Source organism: Xenia sp. Carnegie-2017, unplaced genomic scaffold (genome assembly GCF_021976095.1).
Source record: "Xenia sp. Carnegie-2017 unplaced genomic scaffold, XeniaSp_v1 HiC_scaffold_19, whole genome shotgun sequence".
Classification (NCBI taxonomy): domain Eukaryota; kingdom Metazoa; phylum Cnidaria; class Anthozoa; order Malacalcyonacea; family Xeniidae; genus Xenia; species Xenia sp. Carnegie-2017.
This window is the reverse complement of record NW_025813481.1, coordinates 11,186,174-11,209,074: the sequence shown is the minus strand read 5'-3', so window position 1 is coordinate 11,209,074 and position 22,901 is coordinate 11,186,174. Positions and strand designations below refer to the sequence as shown.

General features: G+C 33.1%; 1 protein-coding gene across 1 annotated transcript in view; it reads right to left on the bottom strand.

Annotated features, from left to right (window-relative positions):
* The window catches only part of LOC124438379, a 105,324-nt gene that overhangs the window by 74,101 nt on the left and 8,322 nt on the right, over positions 1-22,901 (bottom strand). The window lies entirely within an intron of this gene.

Sequence of the window (22,901 nt, the reverse complement as noted above, 5' to 3'; positions counted from 1 at the left end):
TACATATTGACATATGTTTTTAGTTGTCCAGGTAACATTAAAAATCAAAAATGTCTTCATTTTCATCCTGTACAATTTCAGTCGGGATATTCTCAGGTTCTACGTAGTATTCCGTCACGAATGCCTGCATTTTGCTGTATATCCTAAAGCTTGCATTGTTCTGCATGACTGTTAGGGTAATAGGAATCTCCAAACCTCCTTGTGGTAATGGGGATCGACGAAATTTGATGTCACACACACATGCTTCTATATTGCCCCCATATTCAAAAAAGAACTTGCAAAATCGGGAAATCTCTCGAGGCAAATGTCCGACCAGTGACAATGGTTCAATCTTGCCTCTGATTTTGGTAAACAGACCAATAGCATATGGGTCGAATAGGTTTCCTGATTCTGGTTTTATTATTAACGGCTGGTTGATTCTTGGAGCCCAGATTTTTCTGTATTAATGAAAACCTTGTGATGCGCAAGCCAAATAAAACGATGTCCCCTCGGGGCTCAGTTTCACTGAATTAGAATCATCCGTTCCTGAATCTTGGGATTCCTGAAGCAAGCAATCAGATGCGTAATTTTCTTTCGCGTCGCACGCTTCACATAAAGCAACACTAGAACCACTTTTCCATCCAGGATAGTTTTCAGATGCAGGGATTGAACACTTGATTCCTCGGTTACAAACAAATGATTTGCATTTTAGACAAGTGTAATTTGTCAAATAATTGCACACGATGCAAATGCTTTCCATTTCTCCAACACAATAGTCAATGATGAGTCACGTTTCTTTAGGTTAATTATTAATAGTTCTTTTGAACAAACCAAAAAGGACGAGCACATTAAACTACTTGCGCGAATTTAAAGCTGCGCGAATAATTGTCAACAAAGTGCGCGAAATTAAATCGCGCGAATTTAAAGCTGAGGGAAAATGAGTACGACTCGAATTTTAATACAAGTAAGGTAACTATTATACCAAAGCACAAACTGATAATAAATATGCTTTGACTTCTAATTTACTAAAATATTATACTAAAATACAAGCTGATAATAAATATGTTTTTGTTTCAAGATTAGGCAACTATTATACAAAGAATGAAACAAATGGTAAGTATGCTTTGACTTCTAATTTAAATAACTATTATACAAAGACTGAAACAGATGGTAAGTATGCTTTGACTTCTAATTTTACTAACTATTATACTAAGACTGAAATAGATGATATAGTAAAAAGTAAATTAGTATACCATAGCAATCAATTAAATTACAACTCAAATGTTAGTGGCATACAAGATATTATAAATATTCTTTTTAACAATATTAAATTTATTGAATTTACACTTCTATTTATAAATCCATCTGATAAATCTAAAACAATTCAATTAGATATTATGGTAGATAAGATTAATAAAAAATTTATCATTAAAATAACAAATGATAACGAAAAAAAGATAGCTGATGCATTACTAGATTTATATTACGTATACTGTGCTGATGATGATTTAAACAATATTTCTATTATTATTGCACCAAAAGTATCTAAAGCTTCAATTAATTATAATGAATGGGCAAGAAAATGGAATAAAGCATTTAATGGATTATCAAAAATACAAGTTTATTCACAACATACATCTACATTGTCTATGTTATATAATGGTTATTCATCAAATTTTGCGGCTACTATAGAAGATAATATTCTAGCAACTAAAAAATCTGTAAATGATGAAATCGAAAAATTAAAAAAATTTATTAAAGATAACTATCAAGCTAAGCCTAAAGATGAAGGTGAAGAATAATCCTCATGTTTGACTACATATCACATAACTGTTTGTAATAAGTAATTAATACAAAAGCGATATACAAAAAGATTCAAAATCCTGAAACAATTAGTAAAAACACTTTTAACAAAAATTATATAAAACATTGTTAACCATGTACATGTGACACGCACTTGATAGACAAATTAAAAAAAACATATAGATTCCATATTTTGTAAAACATTGTATTATTATACATGCGCTGATGAAATGTGCTATCTACATTAAACAACCATTGTTAAAAACATGCACTAAGACACGCGCGCCGCTAACGCGATTTAGCTTCGCTAAATCAACAGCTATATTGTTTCCATATTTTGTAAAGAGCATTTATGACATTGTTGCGCTCAAAATTTCAGGCTTAGTTGCCTGAAATTCTTCGCCCCTAACAACGATTAAAAAGATGCTTTATTAACACTTGATTATTAAAGACGGTTTTTAAAGAGCATATCTTAAGCCTCTGTTATTCTCGAATATTCTTCGAATATTCATCGAATGCCACGGGGGGCGACTCCAATTTTTCACTTCGTGAAAAATTTCCCACCATCGTCGCCTGAAATTCTCGAGGGCTCCATCCCCTGCTCAATTTTAGCTACGCTAAAATTTGCGCTGCCGAGCCCTCTCCGAACCGATGCTTTCTTAACAATTCATTCTTAAAGACGGTTTTTTGAAGAGCATTTTTTAAGCCTCTGTTATTCTCGAATATTCTTCGAATATTCATCGAATGCCACGGGGGCGAGCCGAAAATTCTAGCTAAAGCTAGAATTTTTTACCCACCAGGCTCGCATGAATTCTCGGGGGCTCCAACCCCCTGCTCAATTTTAGCTACGCTAAAATTTGCGCTGCCGAGCCCCCTCCGAAACGATGCTTGTTACCACTTGATTTCTAAAGATAGTTTTTAAAATTTAAACGCATCTATATATTTTAAAAACATATAGATTCCATATTTAAAACGATAGATTGTAAACTCGAGTTTTTTACCCCCCTTTGAAACAATGACTTTTTGCGCAGTTTTGTTTACATGGCCTTTTGCCAGAGGGACGCCTTTCAAAACACGGCCTTTTTACCACTATATTGAAACAATGACTTTTTTGAGCAGCTTTTTTTACATGACCTTTTGCCAGAGGGACGCCTTTGAACCATGGTCTTATTTTGCGCTGTTACCCCCATGTCTTATACTACTGGTTTCATGGCTCCGTGCGAACTATGTTCTTTACTTATTTTTATCATACATTCTCTAGAAACCAAAGCCACCTGTCCGTTAAGATGATGAACGAGACGTATTGAGCAGCTAAACATTACTGGATCGTACTCTGCATTCATCAGCCTAATTGATGACTTAAATTTTCCAGTGTCAATGGAAAATGCCTCAATTACTAGCATTGTTTTATCATATTTGAAGTAGAAACCAGTGAAGGAGTTGGGAGTGGATATGACTTGATTGTATACTTTGATCTTGTTAGCATGCGGATGAAATTTCATTTTTCTAACACATTCTCCGTTCAAGGTGCAAATAATGATTTGGTATAATCGAGGAGATTGATAAGTTAAAATGGCTATGTTCTCATTTGAGCAGACGGACAAACACTTCATTTCACCTTCAATTTGTTTATGATTATCTTTTGCAACAAAGTCCTTAATTATGTCACCTTTCTTGTTACATACGTATTATATGACGTCAGATTTAGAACTTTCGACAACAGCCATGACAATTTTATTGTTTGGTATTGCAACCAGAAAAAATTTACGAAATTGTTTGTCATCAAGAAAGTTCAAAGATGATTTTTGAAGAATTTTACATTCCGAACAAAGTGCCCATAGATAATTGCCGTTCGGTTTGTCTTTATGATCCAACAGTAAATATACACCATTTTTAACAACGTTCATGCATCTTACTTGCCTATTTTCAAATTCAAAGTTTTCTAAACACCATGGTTGCAGCTTTTTAGTTTTGTTGTCAAGTTTTTGAAGTTTTTTTCCATCAAAAATTAGCAGTTCTCCTTCACTGGTTACGACCATTTTCTTGTTTATAAAGTCTACGTCGTTCTTTTGAAAGTGAATTGCACACCAAGGTAGGGACGCGTTCGTCATTTTTTCGATTTTCTTGTGATAGAAAGGATGAATTAACTGCTCACCATAATGAATCATGGGCCATTCCATAACAGACATCCATTTGCAAGTGTGCTGATGTATAAAACTCGCCAACGTGAGGTTCACATATATGATAGAGTCAAGGATGCCAACTTCTAGGTCTTTGACAAGATTTAAATTTTCTCCTGCGAAAACTTCAGTGTTAAACTCCTTCAAGCTTGCTATGCAATCAATTGTTGCTAACTCACAGTCATCCAAATTTTGAAGAATAGCGCTGGCAATGCGAATCTTTCTTGCTTTTATTTTCTTTTCGAAGATCAATGACGCATTATTAAAGAAAGCTGTCTTCGCTCTTTCACCGGCTTTTTTAAAATACGCTAAACATGGGTTGCTGTGTCAGTGACGATTGCTCTTTTGCAGCTGACCAGTCAACGTCTTTCAACAATTTAACTCCTTCTTCAAAGCAAATAAAACTACGGCGGAGACATTTTGGCGATTTGTTGCGCAATATCTTTAATTTGTCGATAAATACACACAAAAAATGTATTTTCTGTTGGTCTTCTTCGACATCGAAAGCTATGCTCAAAGCTGATAATATTATTTCTTCCATTACCGTTGAAAATGTATTCCACAAGAAGCTAAATATCTCCTGGTCAGAACTGCTTCGCACTACGAAATACGACTGGCAGTTAGGAATGTTGAGTTAGGCAAAATAAATTATAGACGCTAATTTTCAATTTAAAATATTTTAAGTAGTATGCCATGAATTTTGAATTATCAGAAAACGAAATAAGAAGCAAAGAATTGTAGAAAGGCTTTGAAAAGTGAAAAAACCTTTCTTTAGACAAAGCAGCAATAATGCATATGATAAATCTCAATTCTGTACTTTAATAGGTAAATAAGCTCAAGCTGTTTCTCAAAGCAAAAACTGTAAAAATGAAGAAATACACAGTACAGTAACTTTAAAGGTTTCATCACTGAATCTTTAATGCTTCAGTATAGTGCACTAGATATTAGTAACATTCAAACAACACTCAACTAAAATATTTTGACAAAGATGTGACATGATTTAAACATTCACGTCTGCATCGAGTCATCATCAATCTTAGCAAAAAAATGTTTACATATATACAAACTTTGTGACCTTCCCATTTTACATGTTTGTGAATTGACATTTTACTAAGAATCAAAACACACACAACCTTCTTGCCATCTTTCTTTGGTTCATGAACTGTAACTTCAAAGCATTCAAGGCGTCATTCTATTAGAGAGTTTTAGCAAGAGTACGACTACGAAAACGAGTACGAAATTTGACCGTGTAAGAGAATGGCACGAGGAAGTTTGTTGTCGTTGTCGCTTTGTCAAAATTTTGCTTTAGTTTTAAATAACAGAACGAGCCTTTTTATTGTGTAAAACACCGACGTTTGAGAAGCAGCTACGGCTCTATTTGTGAATAATGATGTCAAAGAATCGATAATACTGGTTTTGCGAGAATATAGGACTCTTTAGACTGAAAAATCTTCACTATTTTAAGATTTATGTACGTTATATTAGTACTATTTTATTGTTTGTTTACCTTTCACTTTGCGTACGAAATACATGAAAGTTTTGCAGGTCATATTTTCTTTTTGATGTACATCTGCACTCAAAAAGGGTTCTAAATTAAAGCCTGGATGCTCGAAAATAGTACTGTAAACTAATTTCTTACAGAATGAAGAAATATACTTACTTTCTTCGCTTAAAAAGACATCGTAGTCGCGACTACGAATTTTTTACAAAACATCGTACTCAGATTGATGACGGCTATGTGTTTTTGTTGTCGCAACAATGTTTTCGCGCCAAAATGACGTAAATCGTACTTGTAGTCGTACTCGTAGGCTCTACTAAAACTCCCTATTGTCTACATCATAGTATTTGACTATGAGTATTTATATGCTATGAAAAACGGCACTTAATACCTTGGGGAAGGGCGTTATGGAGAGGAGTTATCATCTCACTTCAAATTTTTCATGGGAAAGTCTTAGTCATTTTTCCGCTTATTTCCTTAAGGTTACATAAATTGGCTACACCTATTAACAAAACATAAGATATTCACTTACAACACAAGAAACCCCAAACAAATGTTCAGAACATTTCGTATTTGAAAGGCTGTCATATGCGCTTATATGAACTCTCAATCACAAAATCGAAAGCACTGCTAAGTTTTGATGCAGCAGTTTATATCAATGTTATGTATTTTCACTTGAAGGCTTTTAGAATTCAGATAAAGTATTGTGTTTATGTATTACACGGGCAGTGACTTCAATCAATTGATAAACAAATTTCAAAGAGTTTTAGATTGTAGTCTTTAATGTAGTAATACCGAACCTACACTTCTATATCTAGTGTTTACTAATTCACTGGCTTGTATTTGATGCATCATCGTTTACAATTATTATTACGTTAATTTAGCCAATTTGTCTCCTGCTGCTAACGTATATTTGCTTTTATTTTCTTCTAATAACTCGAAATCCAAAATTAAGGCATTTCTAGTCACAATAATAATAGTATTTACAGATTTAAAGAGTAGATGTGTCACACTGCATACGACATCACAACCTCTTGACCCCTCGCGGCTTTTGACAAAAACTTTCCTTATACTCTAACTTTAAGCTCAAGATTTACTAACTTTTCCTTGGAATTGCTCGTTAAGGTTGGTGTCAAAATGACCAGGAAAGATGGTATTTTTCGATAATGCAAAAAAAATTTCGAAAAATTTCATTTCATAGGCACTTTTATGATCCAGTTTTATTGTTCACAGAAGAAGCTCATTTACAAATTGCCTTTATTTTGATTATGACTGATCTCCATTCTGGATGAGTCATCGTCAAAGCTAATCATATACATAAAAGTTGATTAACCCTTAACAGATACCAAAATCCTGAATTGCTCAGTGTCTTAAATTTCTAAAACAGTTCTTTTCAGAAGTTTTGATTTTCTCAGTTTTCTCTGGCTAGTTTTTTTCTTCTTGGTTTTATCTTGGGTTTCTTGGTTTTTATTTTGTTTCAGTCCCTTGACCAAGGTAATTGCTCTTTTTAAGGCAATATTCAACAATAAATTCACACCTCTTTTCGCACTGGCATGAAGCATCTTCAGCAGGAATTTCAAATGTACCATCTACATGCTTATATAAATCTTAAATCTCCAGGTATAATCTCATATTGAATGTACAGCATTGATAATTGCTTCCATTTAACATCGCTATTGGAAAATTTGTCTTCAGCGCCCTTTTGTCATTTTTATGCGTTTAACTTGTCAACTTAATCCATCTTCAAATCGCCTAAGACACATTGTGTAATGTCTTTGGGCCCATAAAGTACTACTATTTCTTATTATTGCTCGCCATTTTAGTTATAAAAGCCACATTATTATTCCTATGTATTGATCGAACATGACAGGACATGCAAAACACTTATGAACATTCAACAAGGGACCAAGTCGTATGTTGCTTCTTCGTTTGAATACAAACCTTAATACTAATTCGACTATAGTTTTGGAATCTTTTTCTGGTATTTCAAAAATTAAAAAAGCCAATGGTGGCCAAAAGAAAGAGCCGCGAATTTTTGACTTGAATAAAATAACTACTGAAGTACTTCGTGTACTTTGTAACTATTAGCCAGTTTTTCAACAATTACGATGCGAAGCAAAATTGTCGAAACACGCAAAATTTAAACAGCATTAAGAAATTTTTACGGACATTAACAGGTTCCGTCATTTTAAATATTGTATCTTCAATTCAATCAAATGATTGAGAGCCTAGCGTTATCCACAAGCAATGTTTAATGCTATACGCTTATGCCCCGACCTAAGTTGCAATTTGTATGACTCTTTAAATTATCTGCAAAAAGACTTAGGGCCTGGATTATATGAAGGCGAGCTGGCCCGTATAGTGAGCTAGCTACAACTGTTTGCACCACACGTCATTCCGGTTGTAATTCTCAAATGAGGGCAAATTGGTTGTTTTAATTTTAAATTTTTGCGTAGTAGTTAAATCAGAGTATTGTGAAATTACTTAATATGATTTATCTGATGATAAGTATCGAATCGTTTCCATTTGCCAAAATGATTTAAAGGTTGGCTGAATCACAGTATTGAAACAAACAGTAGTCCCAATTTATAGAAATTTTTTGTGCAGCGCATATCTTGTTACGCTTGTGATTAGCAAAATGGCAGTCAGTCAACTGTTTTTTCCGGCCAATTAGAGTTTATAGATGGCTAGCCGGAGACAGTAATCTAATTAAATATGCAGCACCAAATTGCACAGTGGAGTGAGACTATTTTATGTTTCTATACTGAGCTGATACTGATGAGGCTACCGGGCTCATGTAATCAGCCCTTAGATATTCAATGATAAACAGGAAGAATTTTGAAATGCATGCTGGACTTTTTCAAGAGAAATTGCCCCGCATTTTGTTGAACAAATTAAGTATTTACTGCACTATTTCATGTTTATTTCACTTTATTCCCTATTTACCTCGTTAACTTGCACGTTGAAATTATAGTGATAAGTATTTGTAGACACTTTATACTGACTTAATCTTACGTACGAATATAGATCTATGTAAAATTGTCGTTATTCCTATCATTTCGAAAAGTACTAAGAATTATTATGTAATACAAGTTCATTAAGTAAACAATAGGTTAAAAACTAAAACGAAGAGACAATGAAGGATTATACATTATATCTGTGCGTGTATCTTAAGCAAGGCATCACATGACCAAGGATTGGCCCAAATTATAATATGTTACCATGGCCAGTGTCAAAATACATATGTAGTATTTCACAATAACTAAAATTATTTATATCCATCCCCCATTATCGGGAATCTCGATTTCAAAAATCCCACACTCTATCATTACAATTATTTTAAAAACGTTTAGGATACCCCTGCACTGATCTCATCGGAATGGTCCTAATCTTGTCTACTATCTTCATCGGACGAAACGATCACAGTTGAAGTATTGGCAACCCTTGAGGTCGAGCAAAGTTAACGCTTTATCCAATTTCAAGCATAAATAGCTTTTTTCTGAATCAGCACTATCATCATCATCTATTTCACACACAGCATAAGCAAATGGCTGCCAAACATTTTCTTGATCTTTAAAATAAACAAGTCTTCCCGAGTCACCATTCTGCAGAAATGAAGATTTACTTTTTACCTTGACGGCATTTTTGTAAATGAGTTTCTTCAAAGTTTTATCAATAAAACAATAGTTTCGTTCAATAATAAAGCCCTTGGTGTAATTACTTGTAAATACTTCTACAAAACCCTCGTTGCTTTTTGTTGCTTTGTAAAGCTCTTCATTTATCACCTTCAAATTCAAAACAATATTCTCCATATCATCACCCCCGAGTTGCATAAAATCTTCTTTCTTTCCTACTGGAATAGACATGATGTCTGCTTCACTGTTAAACTTACTGACCGTGTTGCAGGGAAAAGTATTCAGTTTTTTTTTCTTGTTCAATTTAGCTGGCTTGTAGAAATATTGTTTCTATCATATAAATTGCGGGCATTTACAACATCATTAATTTTTGACATTTCATTCTTTAGAAGAAAATCCTTCCCTGGGTTAGAGACAGAAGCAGCATGTGCACATGTCAAGGCATAATACTTTCCTTTGTTACGATAGAACATTGTCAGAGTACTGCAAGAACTATCGTTATTTTGAATTTGAATGTCACCATTGAGTGGCAGCGCACAATCTTCTAATCGGGGGTTAGATAATGGTCGAAACGTTGGTGGTTTTTTTGGTATACACTTGAATTCTATGTAGTTAGAAGCTTTCCATCCAAACATATCATCAATCTCTTTTCTTAAAATATGTTCTGGATAATTTTTTTGGTTATCAACTGTGATGTACAAATGTTCAAATGTAAATTCTTTGTTTGGACCTACTATACCATACGCTCCGCAAATCCACGAGAAACTAAAGTGTATGGGAAAGACATGTATTTATCAAACAAATTACAAACATGATATCCAATGTAAAAAGATCATTTTAAAAAATTGTTTCATCGTCAAGCCTGTTCCTTCATAACAATCATATGAAACTCAACCTTAAATATATAACACAAACTGAAGAATACTTCTTAGAATATATCAAAACTCCTATCTATAATTAAAAGCTTACTCTTTGAGTATATCATGGATGTTGTCTCGAATGTTGTAATCTTCGTCAAGAAATTTATCTTTAAAGACTTCAGTGTCGTTTGATGAACACTCAGGTTCTAGAATAGCATAAAATGTCTCAATAAAAACGTTATACACGAATTTGTATTTTTACGTCTAATAGCTATAGGAAACTAAATTGATGGAACAATGGACGACTCAGAAATCAGAAGTCAATTGTATATTTAAATTATAAAAACTGTTGTGGTTACAATCAGCTATAAAGTTATTAAGTTATACAGTTAGTAAATGCCATTACCTTAATGGCAGCCTGTCAATTGCAGTTTTTGACCAATTAAAAAAGGTACGCTTAATGCAAAAATATAGTACTCTAATCAAATATGCAGCACCAGTTTGCCCATAATCCCACTCAGTCCCTATATGTTAATCAATACCACTACATTGTTTCCTATAGTTTGCAAACTAGTTTGATTAAATCAAATTTTTGATTACTGCTTAATTTTCAAAATAACCCTAGCAAATGATGTATGAATGAAAGTTTCTCTATTCTTAATGCTTAAACAATATTGAAAAAAATTTTAAAAATCGTTATGGTGAATTTCGGCTCAATTTTTCAGCACCTTGTTGCCAAGACCAAAAATTATTAAGTGGTAAATCATCAGACCTGTTTTCATGTTACACGATTTCTTGTTTTTGTGGACAAGCAAAATTTGCTGCGTAGGTAATTGTGCTATATTGGCATATAAAAACAAATGTGCTCAAAACTTTGCAGTCAAATTTGAAGCTTACTCCCATCAATATCTTCATAAATATTATCCTCCGTGCCGATTGTTTTCTCAAAGTTAGTATAATTATCCTCGTTAAGGTATGTTTCATTCCTCTTTTCCTGAAAGTAAAAATATGAATTAAGATATATATTAATAAAGTAAAACTTTTGAACCCGGGAGTACTGATTCATGTTTGTACATGTAGATGGTCCAGGTTAGTATAGTCCTGAGAAGGTCTGCTTTTATTGTTGTTGACTGACGTTTAGATAACCTTGGCGGTAGTTATCTTCACAGTCACCACCATATGTCATCTTTAGAGACCATCACATTGACAACATTAACCAAACGTGCACAAATCATATGTGATTCATAGGACGCTTTACACAACGAAAACAACTATCTCAAAAGTGTTTTTGACAAAAACAACTATAACTCTGACTTCATTAAAGGCAACACTTACAAACACAACTAACCCAACGAAACGAACAACTCAACGACAACAGCAACGATACTTAACATCAAAGGTACGTCTGCGAGACTGTCAGAAACTTAATCATAAGACTTACTGAACTCAAATGAGCTACAAAGAAACAAGAAAAAACCAATCACAATACCGAACATTACCGAATCACAAAGCACAACATTGACTGGGACTCGGCAAAATGCATTACTTACAGCACTGACTATAGACAACGGCTTATATTAAAAAATTGGTATACCAACTTGGAACAAACCCTCCTGAACAGATCAGAGTAATTACCGGCACTTTACAAGCGGCCTATTCACAATACAAACAAACGATCAACTAAAAGCATTATCTTCACACTAATCCACAATGACAATACGCAATTGACACCCACATTAATCCTGTACACACAATACAATGACGTAAGAACTAGATAACAAATACGGCTAACCTGACGTTTACTCCTCATTTGACTTTAAACATTACTACCGCTAAGGTTGTCGAAACAGCAGTCAACAACAACAAAAGCAGTTCTTCTCAGGACTATAATAGCCGGGGCGATCTACATCTACAAACATATATATTAATTACGTAATGTGATTAAACTTTTGATATGGTATACACATAAGGATAGCAATTGTTTTTGCATTAATGGAGAACACAATAAAAAACAGGCATTTGTAATGCTACGTTGTTGTAATGAAATTGAAAGATGGATGGCCAGATTATTACAGGGATTTCATGTGCTTCCATGTATTTTCCCAAAATTTCATATAATCGTCGAGGAACATCTACAGGAACCGACTTTGCATGTAGGATGCGTTCAACAACATCTGTAATAGATTCGAACTCGAATTCAACACCCAAGGAGATAAGCTGCTTATGAGACTCAGATTGTTTGTAACAGATAATGACAAATGTCATTTCAGCAGGATAGTATTCTGCAATATAAGTTTAAGAATACAATAAAATTGCAAATATAAATGAAAATTAAATTAACTTTTTACTTCTTGAATATAAATTAATCAAACAAGATAAATGCGAAGATATATTTTGACAGTACTCGAAATGATTGCAACATTAACAAATTTATAAAATAGCACTTACTTGGCGTGCTAATTTTCAAGATGAAATCATCGAGACGTTCAGCAAGAACTTTTATTTTGCTGCATTTTCCTTTAAATTTAATAAAATACTGTCCCTTTGTTGGAAGAGGCTTTTGAAATACTAGCAGGACATCTGTTTCTTCCTGGAAATTGAAAATGTTGATAAAAACATTTAAAACAAATACTTTAGTGTTAGAAAGAGAAATTGATTTTAAAAATCAGCAACTACTAATTGCCTTTTAAATGACATTTAGTATATTAAGACAAACGCAATGGAAAAAAGCTCTTTTAATTGTTCTCACAGCCTTCTTGTGCGTCACTCATTAAAAGGTACTATTGAAATTTGGAATGGTATGAGGTATACTTACTTCACATAAAGCTTTTGATGGCCTAATATTTTGGATTACAAACTTTTGCAAATCTGCGATCACAAAAAAATCAAGAAATGTTTCGAGTGACAGGCTATGCTTTGTAGCAGCAGTCAAAGGTAACATGACATGGCAGCTCTAATCCACCGCATATGCTAATGTGAATATATGTACTTAAATTTGCTGTAATACAAAAACATGATGAAAATATAATTTAGTCACACACCTGACTCATGTTTTTCAGAAGGTGGCTAGTAATTAAAATGAAAATAAATTATATTTTTTCTCCAATAAATCATGACTAAATTTACCAAGAAAATACCTTTAATTCTTTTATAATATCTTTTGGTAAATAGCCCGTTTGACCCTGGAAGCCAACAAACAACCAATAATTATCACTTTTGTTATAATTATCACTTTCTGACCTTTTTTAACTGAAAAAATATTTTTGTCTTTGCTCTCATGTGCAGTTATCGTCCTTCCTCGGGATACGATCTTGATGGATTTGTCATAAATAGGTGCTGCCAAGTGAGTTACTGGCACCATTCCAGTTTGGCCATATCGATTGCGCACCATCCAAAAGACTTCTTCATTGTCACTAACAACATCCAATATCTCGTTTTTTTGAACTGAAAGATCATGTTCAGTGCTTCCTTGAAAAGGGTATAAAGCGATTGCTTGAGGCATCGCTTACAGCTAGAAGAAAATTATATCAAATATATATCAAATATATAGCTTATATATAGCAATCTATAATAAAAGTGGTTTATTCAAAGTATCACTGATTCAGTATTCATATCATAAGTCATAGCATAGCTTTTCATACAGTTGAGGGCATATAGTTTGTAAACATGTTAACAACAGACACAAGCTTTGATTTGAAATTTATACTTTCCCGTTTCATTTCTCGAGCATTTTTTAAAAACCATGTTGTTTGCAATGCAGGGTTAGTACAGTTTTGATTGATTTGATTAATTTTCAGTCATAGCCTGCTTAGAAATTTGTTTAAGATGTAACTTTTATGCATGAAATACCTAATGCTTCATCAGAACATTACATCAGTTTATCTACGCAGGAAAGGCAGCATTGAAAAAAGGATTTTTTTATCAAGTTAATATCGCTTACTCTTAAAAGATCAAATAATTATTTTGATATCTACAGAATATGTATGTTGAAAGCTCAAACGGTTAAAACGCAGTTGGTAGCCAAACGCCGAACAATTTCAATTCGAAATAAAATTTATTTGTGGAAATATGGTAATTAATACAATAGTTAAACTTAAATCAGCAAAAATTATGACTGCCAAAAAGCGTTTTAGTATATCCCAAAACGATTGACACTCCGTACAAAGTTAACATTTTATTCTTAATAAATAATAGAATAAAATGTTAATGCGTAAGGTTAATTCTTTTGTGTTTTATGGGAGCAAATCAGCATATATAAGCAATCTATGTACAAAAACATGTAAAACTGTACTATACTTGGTTTAAAAGTATCCTTTTAGTAAACAAGTTCCATCTTATTTTTGACCTAAAATTTCGTGTGTTTTGTTGCCATTGTCAAATTTCTGCGCTGAACTTTAATGTGTGACAAACGAACCGTGAGACAACGTCATAAAGAATTTACTGGAAAACATATAAACGAATGTTTCTGGTTAAAAATAAAGAGCATTCCGACTATAAATTTTAAGAGTCTCTTCTTGCTAACATTCCTAACACATTAGAATAAGCGGTTAAAAAGTTGAAATATAAAAATTGCAAATTAATAAACAATTCAAATATTTCTTCGCGTAAATAAGTTAAAGTTTATATTGCTCAGTTTACAACTTAATAAGACATATTTACCTTTGATAGACAAAATAGCCTGCCAGAAATGGACGAATATCAAGAGTCTTGACTTAGCCAAACGAAAATCAATTGGCGGAAGTCACTTCTTCGTTCAGCAAAAAGGGAAAATTTCGTCAAAGCTTAAATTCACTTAGTCTGTAAATCAAAATTTTAACAAATGTTACAATTCAACTATTTCAACTCAAACGCTAAATCACATTCCTAAAATTTATCGTTAATACAATATTTTTGTACAACTGCATAGCTAGTTCCGTCATACAAACATTACACGTACAAATAATAATATACTTACAGCTATAGGTACCTACTTCTGTCAATTCTGCTGACATACTGCAAGAAACAAGTTACAATGTTGAAACTTTATTCCCAAACCTGTTCTGAGCAGTACAAAGCATTTAAGAAATGCTCACGCCTTCGAAGCTGTTTGTAAAGCTGTATATAATCGTGCTCACTGACCATGAAAACAATTCATTTCAGACAAAATGATAAAGTAGATAAAATTCCCACATTTTTAGAATTGCAATGGAAATATTTAACCAAATTATTAGTAAGTGCATCCTTAGAATTTACTTCATGTTTGATCAAAAGTCAAAAACATCAAAAACATGGTCCCCCTTCTAAAAAAGTTTGATCAAAAACATGGTCCCCCTTCTAAAAAAGTATGCTCCACTGAAATCTAAAATTTTGGTGAAAAACTGTGTTGTCAATGTTGTGTCATTTTTGGCAATTCACTTCAAGTAAATTGTGCATTAGTATAACTTCCTGGTCGGCCAAATAACATATCAAAATGCAAATTTAAAGAAAAGTTACATCTATAAAAGTAGACATAAAGGTAAACATGAAGGTAGACATAAGCAAAGTTAGACATTAAGGTAGACACAAACGTAAGAACATTAAAAAAATACGTCACTCATATGAAATGATGACTTAATCAATTGTTGTCTCTTATGAAATAACAACTATTGGAAATGTTGTTTTTGTTGTCTATTCGTGCTTCATGTCGTTCATGTTGTCTTTTTTAATGGTCATTTATTACGTCTTTTTGAAATCATGTAAAGTACTAACATTTTTATAAGTAGCTATAATTGAAATAGTTGTGTGAGCCTTAAATATTTACCTTGGATTTTTTATCAAATGTTTTATTAATTACAATAACAAAGAAACAGAAGCGGAAATATCAGTACATGCCAGAGAATAACGAAACAAAATACTGATCTGTTCAAACAGGCGCTCCTGAACTCGTATAGAGATGATTCAAAAGAGCACAATAGTTAACAGAATATGGCTGAGTTTACAAAATTGAACATTTTCTTCCATATTTTTGACACAAAATAAGTCGATCTTTTAGGAAAATATCTATTACAACACAAGCATACTCCCACATTGAAAATACCATTATCAAGAAACAGAACCAGCTTCAAAAATAGGAATCAGCATCAGGAGCCTTCTTGTAAATTTCATTAACGGTTATAAAAAATATAAATACACAATATCTCGTGATTCATGTAAGAAAAACGTTTAAACATATTAATAATACTAGCTTGTGAAGAGGATCTCACAGACAGCATTTACTTGAACAGTGTACTAGACACTTGGGTCAGGGTTAAGATGCGCAAAATTTGAATAAAGCTAACAAGATAAATACTTGATTGTGGATAAAGATCGTCCAGATTAGTAGATTCCTGAAAAGCACTGTTGGCATTGATGTAGAATGACGTTTCGACAACCTTAGCGGTAGTCATCTTCAGAAGTCAAGTGAGGAGTAAACGTCAGGTTAGCCGTATTTGTTATCTGGTCCTTGCGTCATCGTATTGCGTGTACAGAAAATGTGTGGATTTCAATAAGATATTTGCCGGTTGCCACTCTCTTTTAAGTTTGCGCGGTTTTTGCAATGCATTCTTCGGTTTTCGCAATGCATTCTGAGTTCGCCGAGGGCAATTATTCTATATCTTTATAAAGATAACATTTTGTAAAAAGTCATTACTAATATGAAGGTTTGTTCTAATCATTTTCTGGCGGTTATCGATCCGAAGGCTGTCCCAATCCAACTTTGTATTTAAAAGGATACCAACCAAAAGAAACCAGTAAGCGATTACCGACGAAAGATAGAAGCAAATCAGATATTCCGAAAAGAAAGAGACGAAAAATTCTGTGTGAAGGCATCACAGAGAAATGCTTTGAGCATCAGAATGAGGCATATTGTGCAGCTGAAAGCACTGTTTCTGAGCAGTGTACTGACCCAGAGTCTGATCGCCAACACATTCCACAAATTAATTGTACAACAGATTTTGATGTTGCAAGTTATTATTCTGATAATAGCTACAGCTTTGAAAAGGATGAACATGACCTTGTTCACTGTTATTGCCGGGGCAATGTTAAAACGTTGAAAAAAAACTTATTTATTGATCAAGCTATTTTTCAGAAGAATTGCTACCGCTACACTGGATTGTCACTAAAAAAGTTGAACTTAGTTTTCAGTTTGATTAAAGAGAAAGCAAAGAGTCTAAGGTATTGGAGAGGTTCTACTGATGAAGCCACCACCCAGCCTATTAAATGAATGCATATCTCAAGAGTATTGACATATTGGGAAGAATTCATTCTTACTCTTGTCAGGACACGAAAAGGATTTTATATCGTGTTTTTGACTGATACATTTTCTGTTTCAGCTAGTCATGTTTCCTAGATTTATACGATATGGGTTAAATTCCAGTCTAACTAGCTGCCACTCTTTGTGCCTTGGCCAAGTAAGTCTGATATTATTTCAACGATACTTTCTTGTTCCTGGAGTGTTTCATGAATTTGATACCTGTAATATTTCTTCGGCGAGTATACAAAATTCTACTCTACCAAAATTATCCATTCACCAACACTACTAGAACGGTCTACACAAGAGGTCATACATAAAAAAATTACAGAATGGTATATAGCACAGTAAGTAACTTCTCAGTTTTCTGTCTGTGCAAAATACTGTTACAAAAGAACTACGATGGTTTTCCTACTAAAATTATAACATATATATTTATATCATTTTCAAAATATACTAGTCTTCATTTTAACCAATTCCTTTTCCCTTCGAGCTAAAAATAACTAAGCTGTTTTTTTGTTGTCAGAGACATTTAGTAAGTAAAGATTAAGAGTTATAAAAGGAGAGAAATTAAGAAGCACGTGTGACATGCGAATAGGTTTACTTGTTGTCATGTGTATGACATGTGAATACGTTTACTTGTAGTGATGTGAATCTGTATCTTTTGACCTTATACAAAAGTTTTGTTGCATTTCAGCTTCTTTTCTGTTGCCTTTCTTTTGGTTTTCTTTCTGTTTTCTTTCTATTGCTTATCAGCTTCCTTTCTGCTAGTTTTTGGCTTTCTTTCTGCTTTCTAATATTCCGCTGCATTTCGGCGTTCTTGCAGAAACATGTCTGGTTCCTCTGTAGTACATTTCTACTTTCTTTTCCAGTTTTCATCACCAGCTATTTAATACGGTTAGTGGATGGAGGAGAAATAAATGAACTGGAAAATTATTTTTAATGATTGTAGCAATTATGTGCAACAATTCAACTTTATAAAATCAAAATTGACATTTTGTGTTTGTTTTTCATTAAGAACCGCGTGTTTATCGTTAAATAGATATCACACATGTGTGTTTTTCTTAAATTAAATTATATATTTGTCAAGTCACTAAGAATACAAGAATCTTTGAAAAAAGTTTTGTTGCTATAAAGTCTTCATTATAAAAATGAAAACAGATGGAAAATAGTAGCACAGTACATTGATGCTATAAATATAAATACTTCAACTCAATCACATCTGATAGCTTGACCACACAAAATTTACTTTAAACAAAGCTTGGCTATATTAATAACTATTTTAACATCATTTTCATCTATATATAATTCTTACATTATCTTAAGTAGAAATATATTTCACCCAAAAGTACTTGAACACAATTGAATATGTTTAAATACAGTTGAATTTGTGCTCAAAATGAGCTCAATTTTAGACAGACTCATTGAATGGTGAACTCTCGCAAGCTTAATGCAATAATATTTTTTATTCATTTTTGCTTTAACAAGGGAAAGAAAAAAGGTCTAATGCAAAGATAAATATTTTTTCATCTTGAATAATGGTCCATTGAAATACCTCATTTGATCAATCTATAGAGAATGATTGACATGCACTTGTCTATTGACAAAAATCGGATTGCATGATTAGTACCAAATACTTAATGACTTTAGGATCAGGTGAATATTTGTACAAGAACTTTGGTATTAATCCGGGAAATAAAGAAACTCGTTTACAACTATTTAGTTGTTACATTGAAACACTTAGGGTGGTTTCCAATATGTCGAGCGATAAAATGAACGAGAAAAGCAACTAATGGATATATGCACGTGCAGTACAATACACATGTGTCACAATACATTAGCAAGTGTCACAAATGTCATTATAAAATTATTCACAGAATTTTTCAATAAAACTTCAAAAAAATATAAATCTTCTGGCATAATAGAAATCATTTTATAAGTATTTTTCCCTTGCAGGGTAGTTCTTTTTAGTAACTCGGATGTCACCCCAGACATAAGCGCACCCTCATCAAGCAAAAAAACAGCCGGACGATGATAACTGGAATGCGATAAATAAATGTCGGGGTGTGTAGCAAAGACTCCGACAAGATTAAATCAAAATATTTTATTTATAAGCCATAGTATCTCAAACAATTTCCAGAACTACAAAGAAATTATCGCAAACACGCCGGTTATGTCAACCAATGCTGGTTTTTGTTTGTGTTAAGATATCTAGAGGAAAGAAATCTTAAGTAATAGTATGAGCTAAATTGTTGCTATAAATACTCTTCGACAAAATTAACGTATTAAAGTAAATGGTTTGAACCCGGGAGTATCGTTACAAACATGTAAAATTAACGTATAGCATTCAAGAAATTAACTTTATGTTTATGAAGTAATAGCCAAGAAGTTGCGAAACAACCAGTAAATACGTCACAAGCCAAATTGCTGTCAAATATGGTCAAATGTCGATCGTGATTTGCGAGAAAGCACGTGAATAGTGTGAATCGTCCAGGTTAATACAGTTTGTAATACGGACTGTTGGTGTTTGTAAGTGAGACCCTACAATTTAACCGACACATTCTTACAGCCGACACTGAGACAACATTTTGCCGTTTACGATAGTGGTTTGTGGGTAACTCAGTTTGACTAAGTGAATTAAATAATTCGATGTGGATAATCTTCAAAACAAAATTATTAAGTTAGTACACCATAAAAAATTCATACATAATGTACGGGCATGCATGAAGGAAGCGAAGTTTCAGTTAAATTTATAAAACGGAAAAGTTATGTTAAAATAAATGACCTCATTCCCTGTAGTGATTAGGTATACATGAATCATGCATGCATGCTATGTTCAAGACATGATGCGATATTTGCCAAGTAAATAGCTTAATTGCAACCGACAAGTGACAAACGTTATGTCAAACTATGCTGCTTTCATTATCCAAAAACTTTACACCATTTGTCGGTAGTGTTGATGTCCAGCAATTTTGTCTAAACTATTATAATACGACAAAGAACGCTAATCCTTGCTGTAGGTTACCATTCTATAGACATTTAATTAAACAAGGTCTGTTTTTATAAAGGATCTGTACAAACTAAAGAGAAGTTAACACATTATAATCAATCGCTAATCTAGTGTTCTAAGCAATTTGAAATTTGGTAATTGCGCGTGCCTGCTTCAATCCAGCGCAAACTTTTAGCGACGCACAAAACCTGTCAGAATAACTATTTGTTTCGATCACAAATCACCAGGCAAGGAAACAAAGATAAAATATTTGATTCAATTAAAAAAATGTCCGACGATTATTACGCGATCTTCATTAAAAAATATTGTGCGTAGGAGTGTAAAGACCGAAAATGTGCGAATATAAGTTAACACGTTGCTTTCACTTATGGTTTAAGGTTACTTTGAAGACGCAAATTTTGCTAAGTTGCTATAATCCCCCAGCTTAAATTTTACACAACTAGGCATGTCACAAACATACGATAGGCAACTGAGAGGAGAGGCTTCTTCTTTTGATATACGACTGTTTTAATGGTAAAAGGGAACAAATATGGGTCATTTAGCCGAGTGCAAGGTATTAAGAACGCTTCAAAGTTGGAAGCTACAAGCTCGTTATTGCACATCAAAAATTAAGATATAAAAATATCTTAAGGCATTTGTTGACGTTACTCTGACGTAATATTAAGAAAATTTACAATTCTGTTAGCTCTTACAAAGAAATGTGACAATAGGAAGTCTGGGGTATTAAAAGTTCATGTGGGTAAAGAACGAGACAAAGGACAACATATAAATTAACTATGTTGAAAGACAAGTTTATGCAAAGAAATATATACTCCAACCTTTTCCTCTATAATACACAATGAGCATAAAAATATGGCATTAGAAAAATTAAAAAAAACATAAAGAGTGCAAAGACATTTTTAGAAACCTTTTCGCATTCCTACAAATCGAGTACAGGATTGGTTTCATACTATTTTATGAAAGGATTAACACACTTATTTCAATTCTCGATACATTTTCCAGAGTCTAAGTGCTTTGGCTGCCGCCTGCCCTGTGCAATTATGATGTTAAAGATGATTTACATAAAGACAAGATAACAGCAAGCATCACGCAGTAACACGATACATGATAGCTTTTAAGCTCCTCATCGAAATCCGTCATAAAAATATTTTAAACTTCATTTCACAACAATTTGGGTACTTAGGTGGAGAACATAATTGCCTGCAATTCGTTAATTACAAAGAGACAAAGAAATAGTTTATTCACCAGATTGTTCGCATTAATAAGCCACAATTAAAAAAATCTTCTAAGAAAAAACCCCAAAAATGTTCAGTTCCATGTAAACGCTCAAATGTAAACACTGACAGAGTTCTAAAATATCCTATAAAAGATGGTTTTTAATAACTATATATAATGAAGCTAACATGCACCGCAACGTTAAATAAGTGTGTCGTAAATAATATGAATATAATTTATCTGCATTTTATCAATTTTTGACTCGAACGAGGAATTCCATAAATATAGACGAAAATAGCACGAAGTGGCGGTCGTGGAAGCATCAAACAGAACGGAATACTTCATTTCACTTAAATATTCACTTAAGATTTTAATCACACGAATCAGTCGATTATTGAAGTGTGTAATTCAGAAATCAATTTATGTCCTATGGATGTATCAAATGCCGCGGATTTCATTGTAGGAGTTACCATAAAATACTCCTAGCCGTCAACAGTGTCGAGACGAAGAAATTTCATGTCCTGGCAGCTGACATTGTGTGACTCTTTAAGTATTTCAACAAAGCAAATATACATAATGTCCTTAATCAAGGAGGTGATTAAATCCTAGCCATAAAACATATTTTGATTCAGCCTATTCTTCATAAGTTTTTCTTTTCTTAAAGTTTAACTCATGAGACATCTTGAAACCAAACTGATTTGTATTTAAACAATTCGTAGACATAAAGATACAAAGATAACGCAAGGGGTTGCATAATAAACAGTGTAGACAACATTATTATTTTAATCATTTCTTGCTTAATGAACGACACGCCAAGAGGATTTACAATGATGAAAAAACACTGATGTATTTAGAAGAACATCATTTCCTGCACAAAACAGCGACACAATCACGATTTGTTCCAAATGGAACCAATCATATTTGTAGAAAATGATTATGCTTTAATACAATACTGGGGAAATGTATTGGGGTGTTTGCGGTTTCTTATAGCTACGTTTGTTGGTCGTTTCGGTTTTTTTTACCGAAAATCTGCTTGAAAAGCAGGTTGCGATGAATAAAAGAACCGACACAGTGGTCTATCATTATCAGGTATCTAATAATTATTCTCTTTAAAATTAAATTTATTACTTCCAAGTGTTTGAGCCTTCGCTCCTAAATGTAGTCAGGAGATTTAATCCAAAATAACCACTCGACTTGTTTGTCATTTATCACATGCATTTAACTTTTAAAGTTTTGACTCGGCAAAATGCATTACTTACAGTACTGACTATAGACAACGGCTTACATTAGAAAGTTGGTATACTAATTTGGAACAAACCTCCCTGAACAGATCTCAGCAATTACCGGCACCTTACAAACGACTTATTCACAATACAAACAAACGATCAACTAAAAACATTACACTTCACACTAATTCACAATGACAATACACAACTGACACCCACACATTACAACTAAAAACATCACACCTAAAT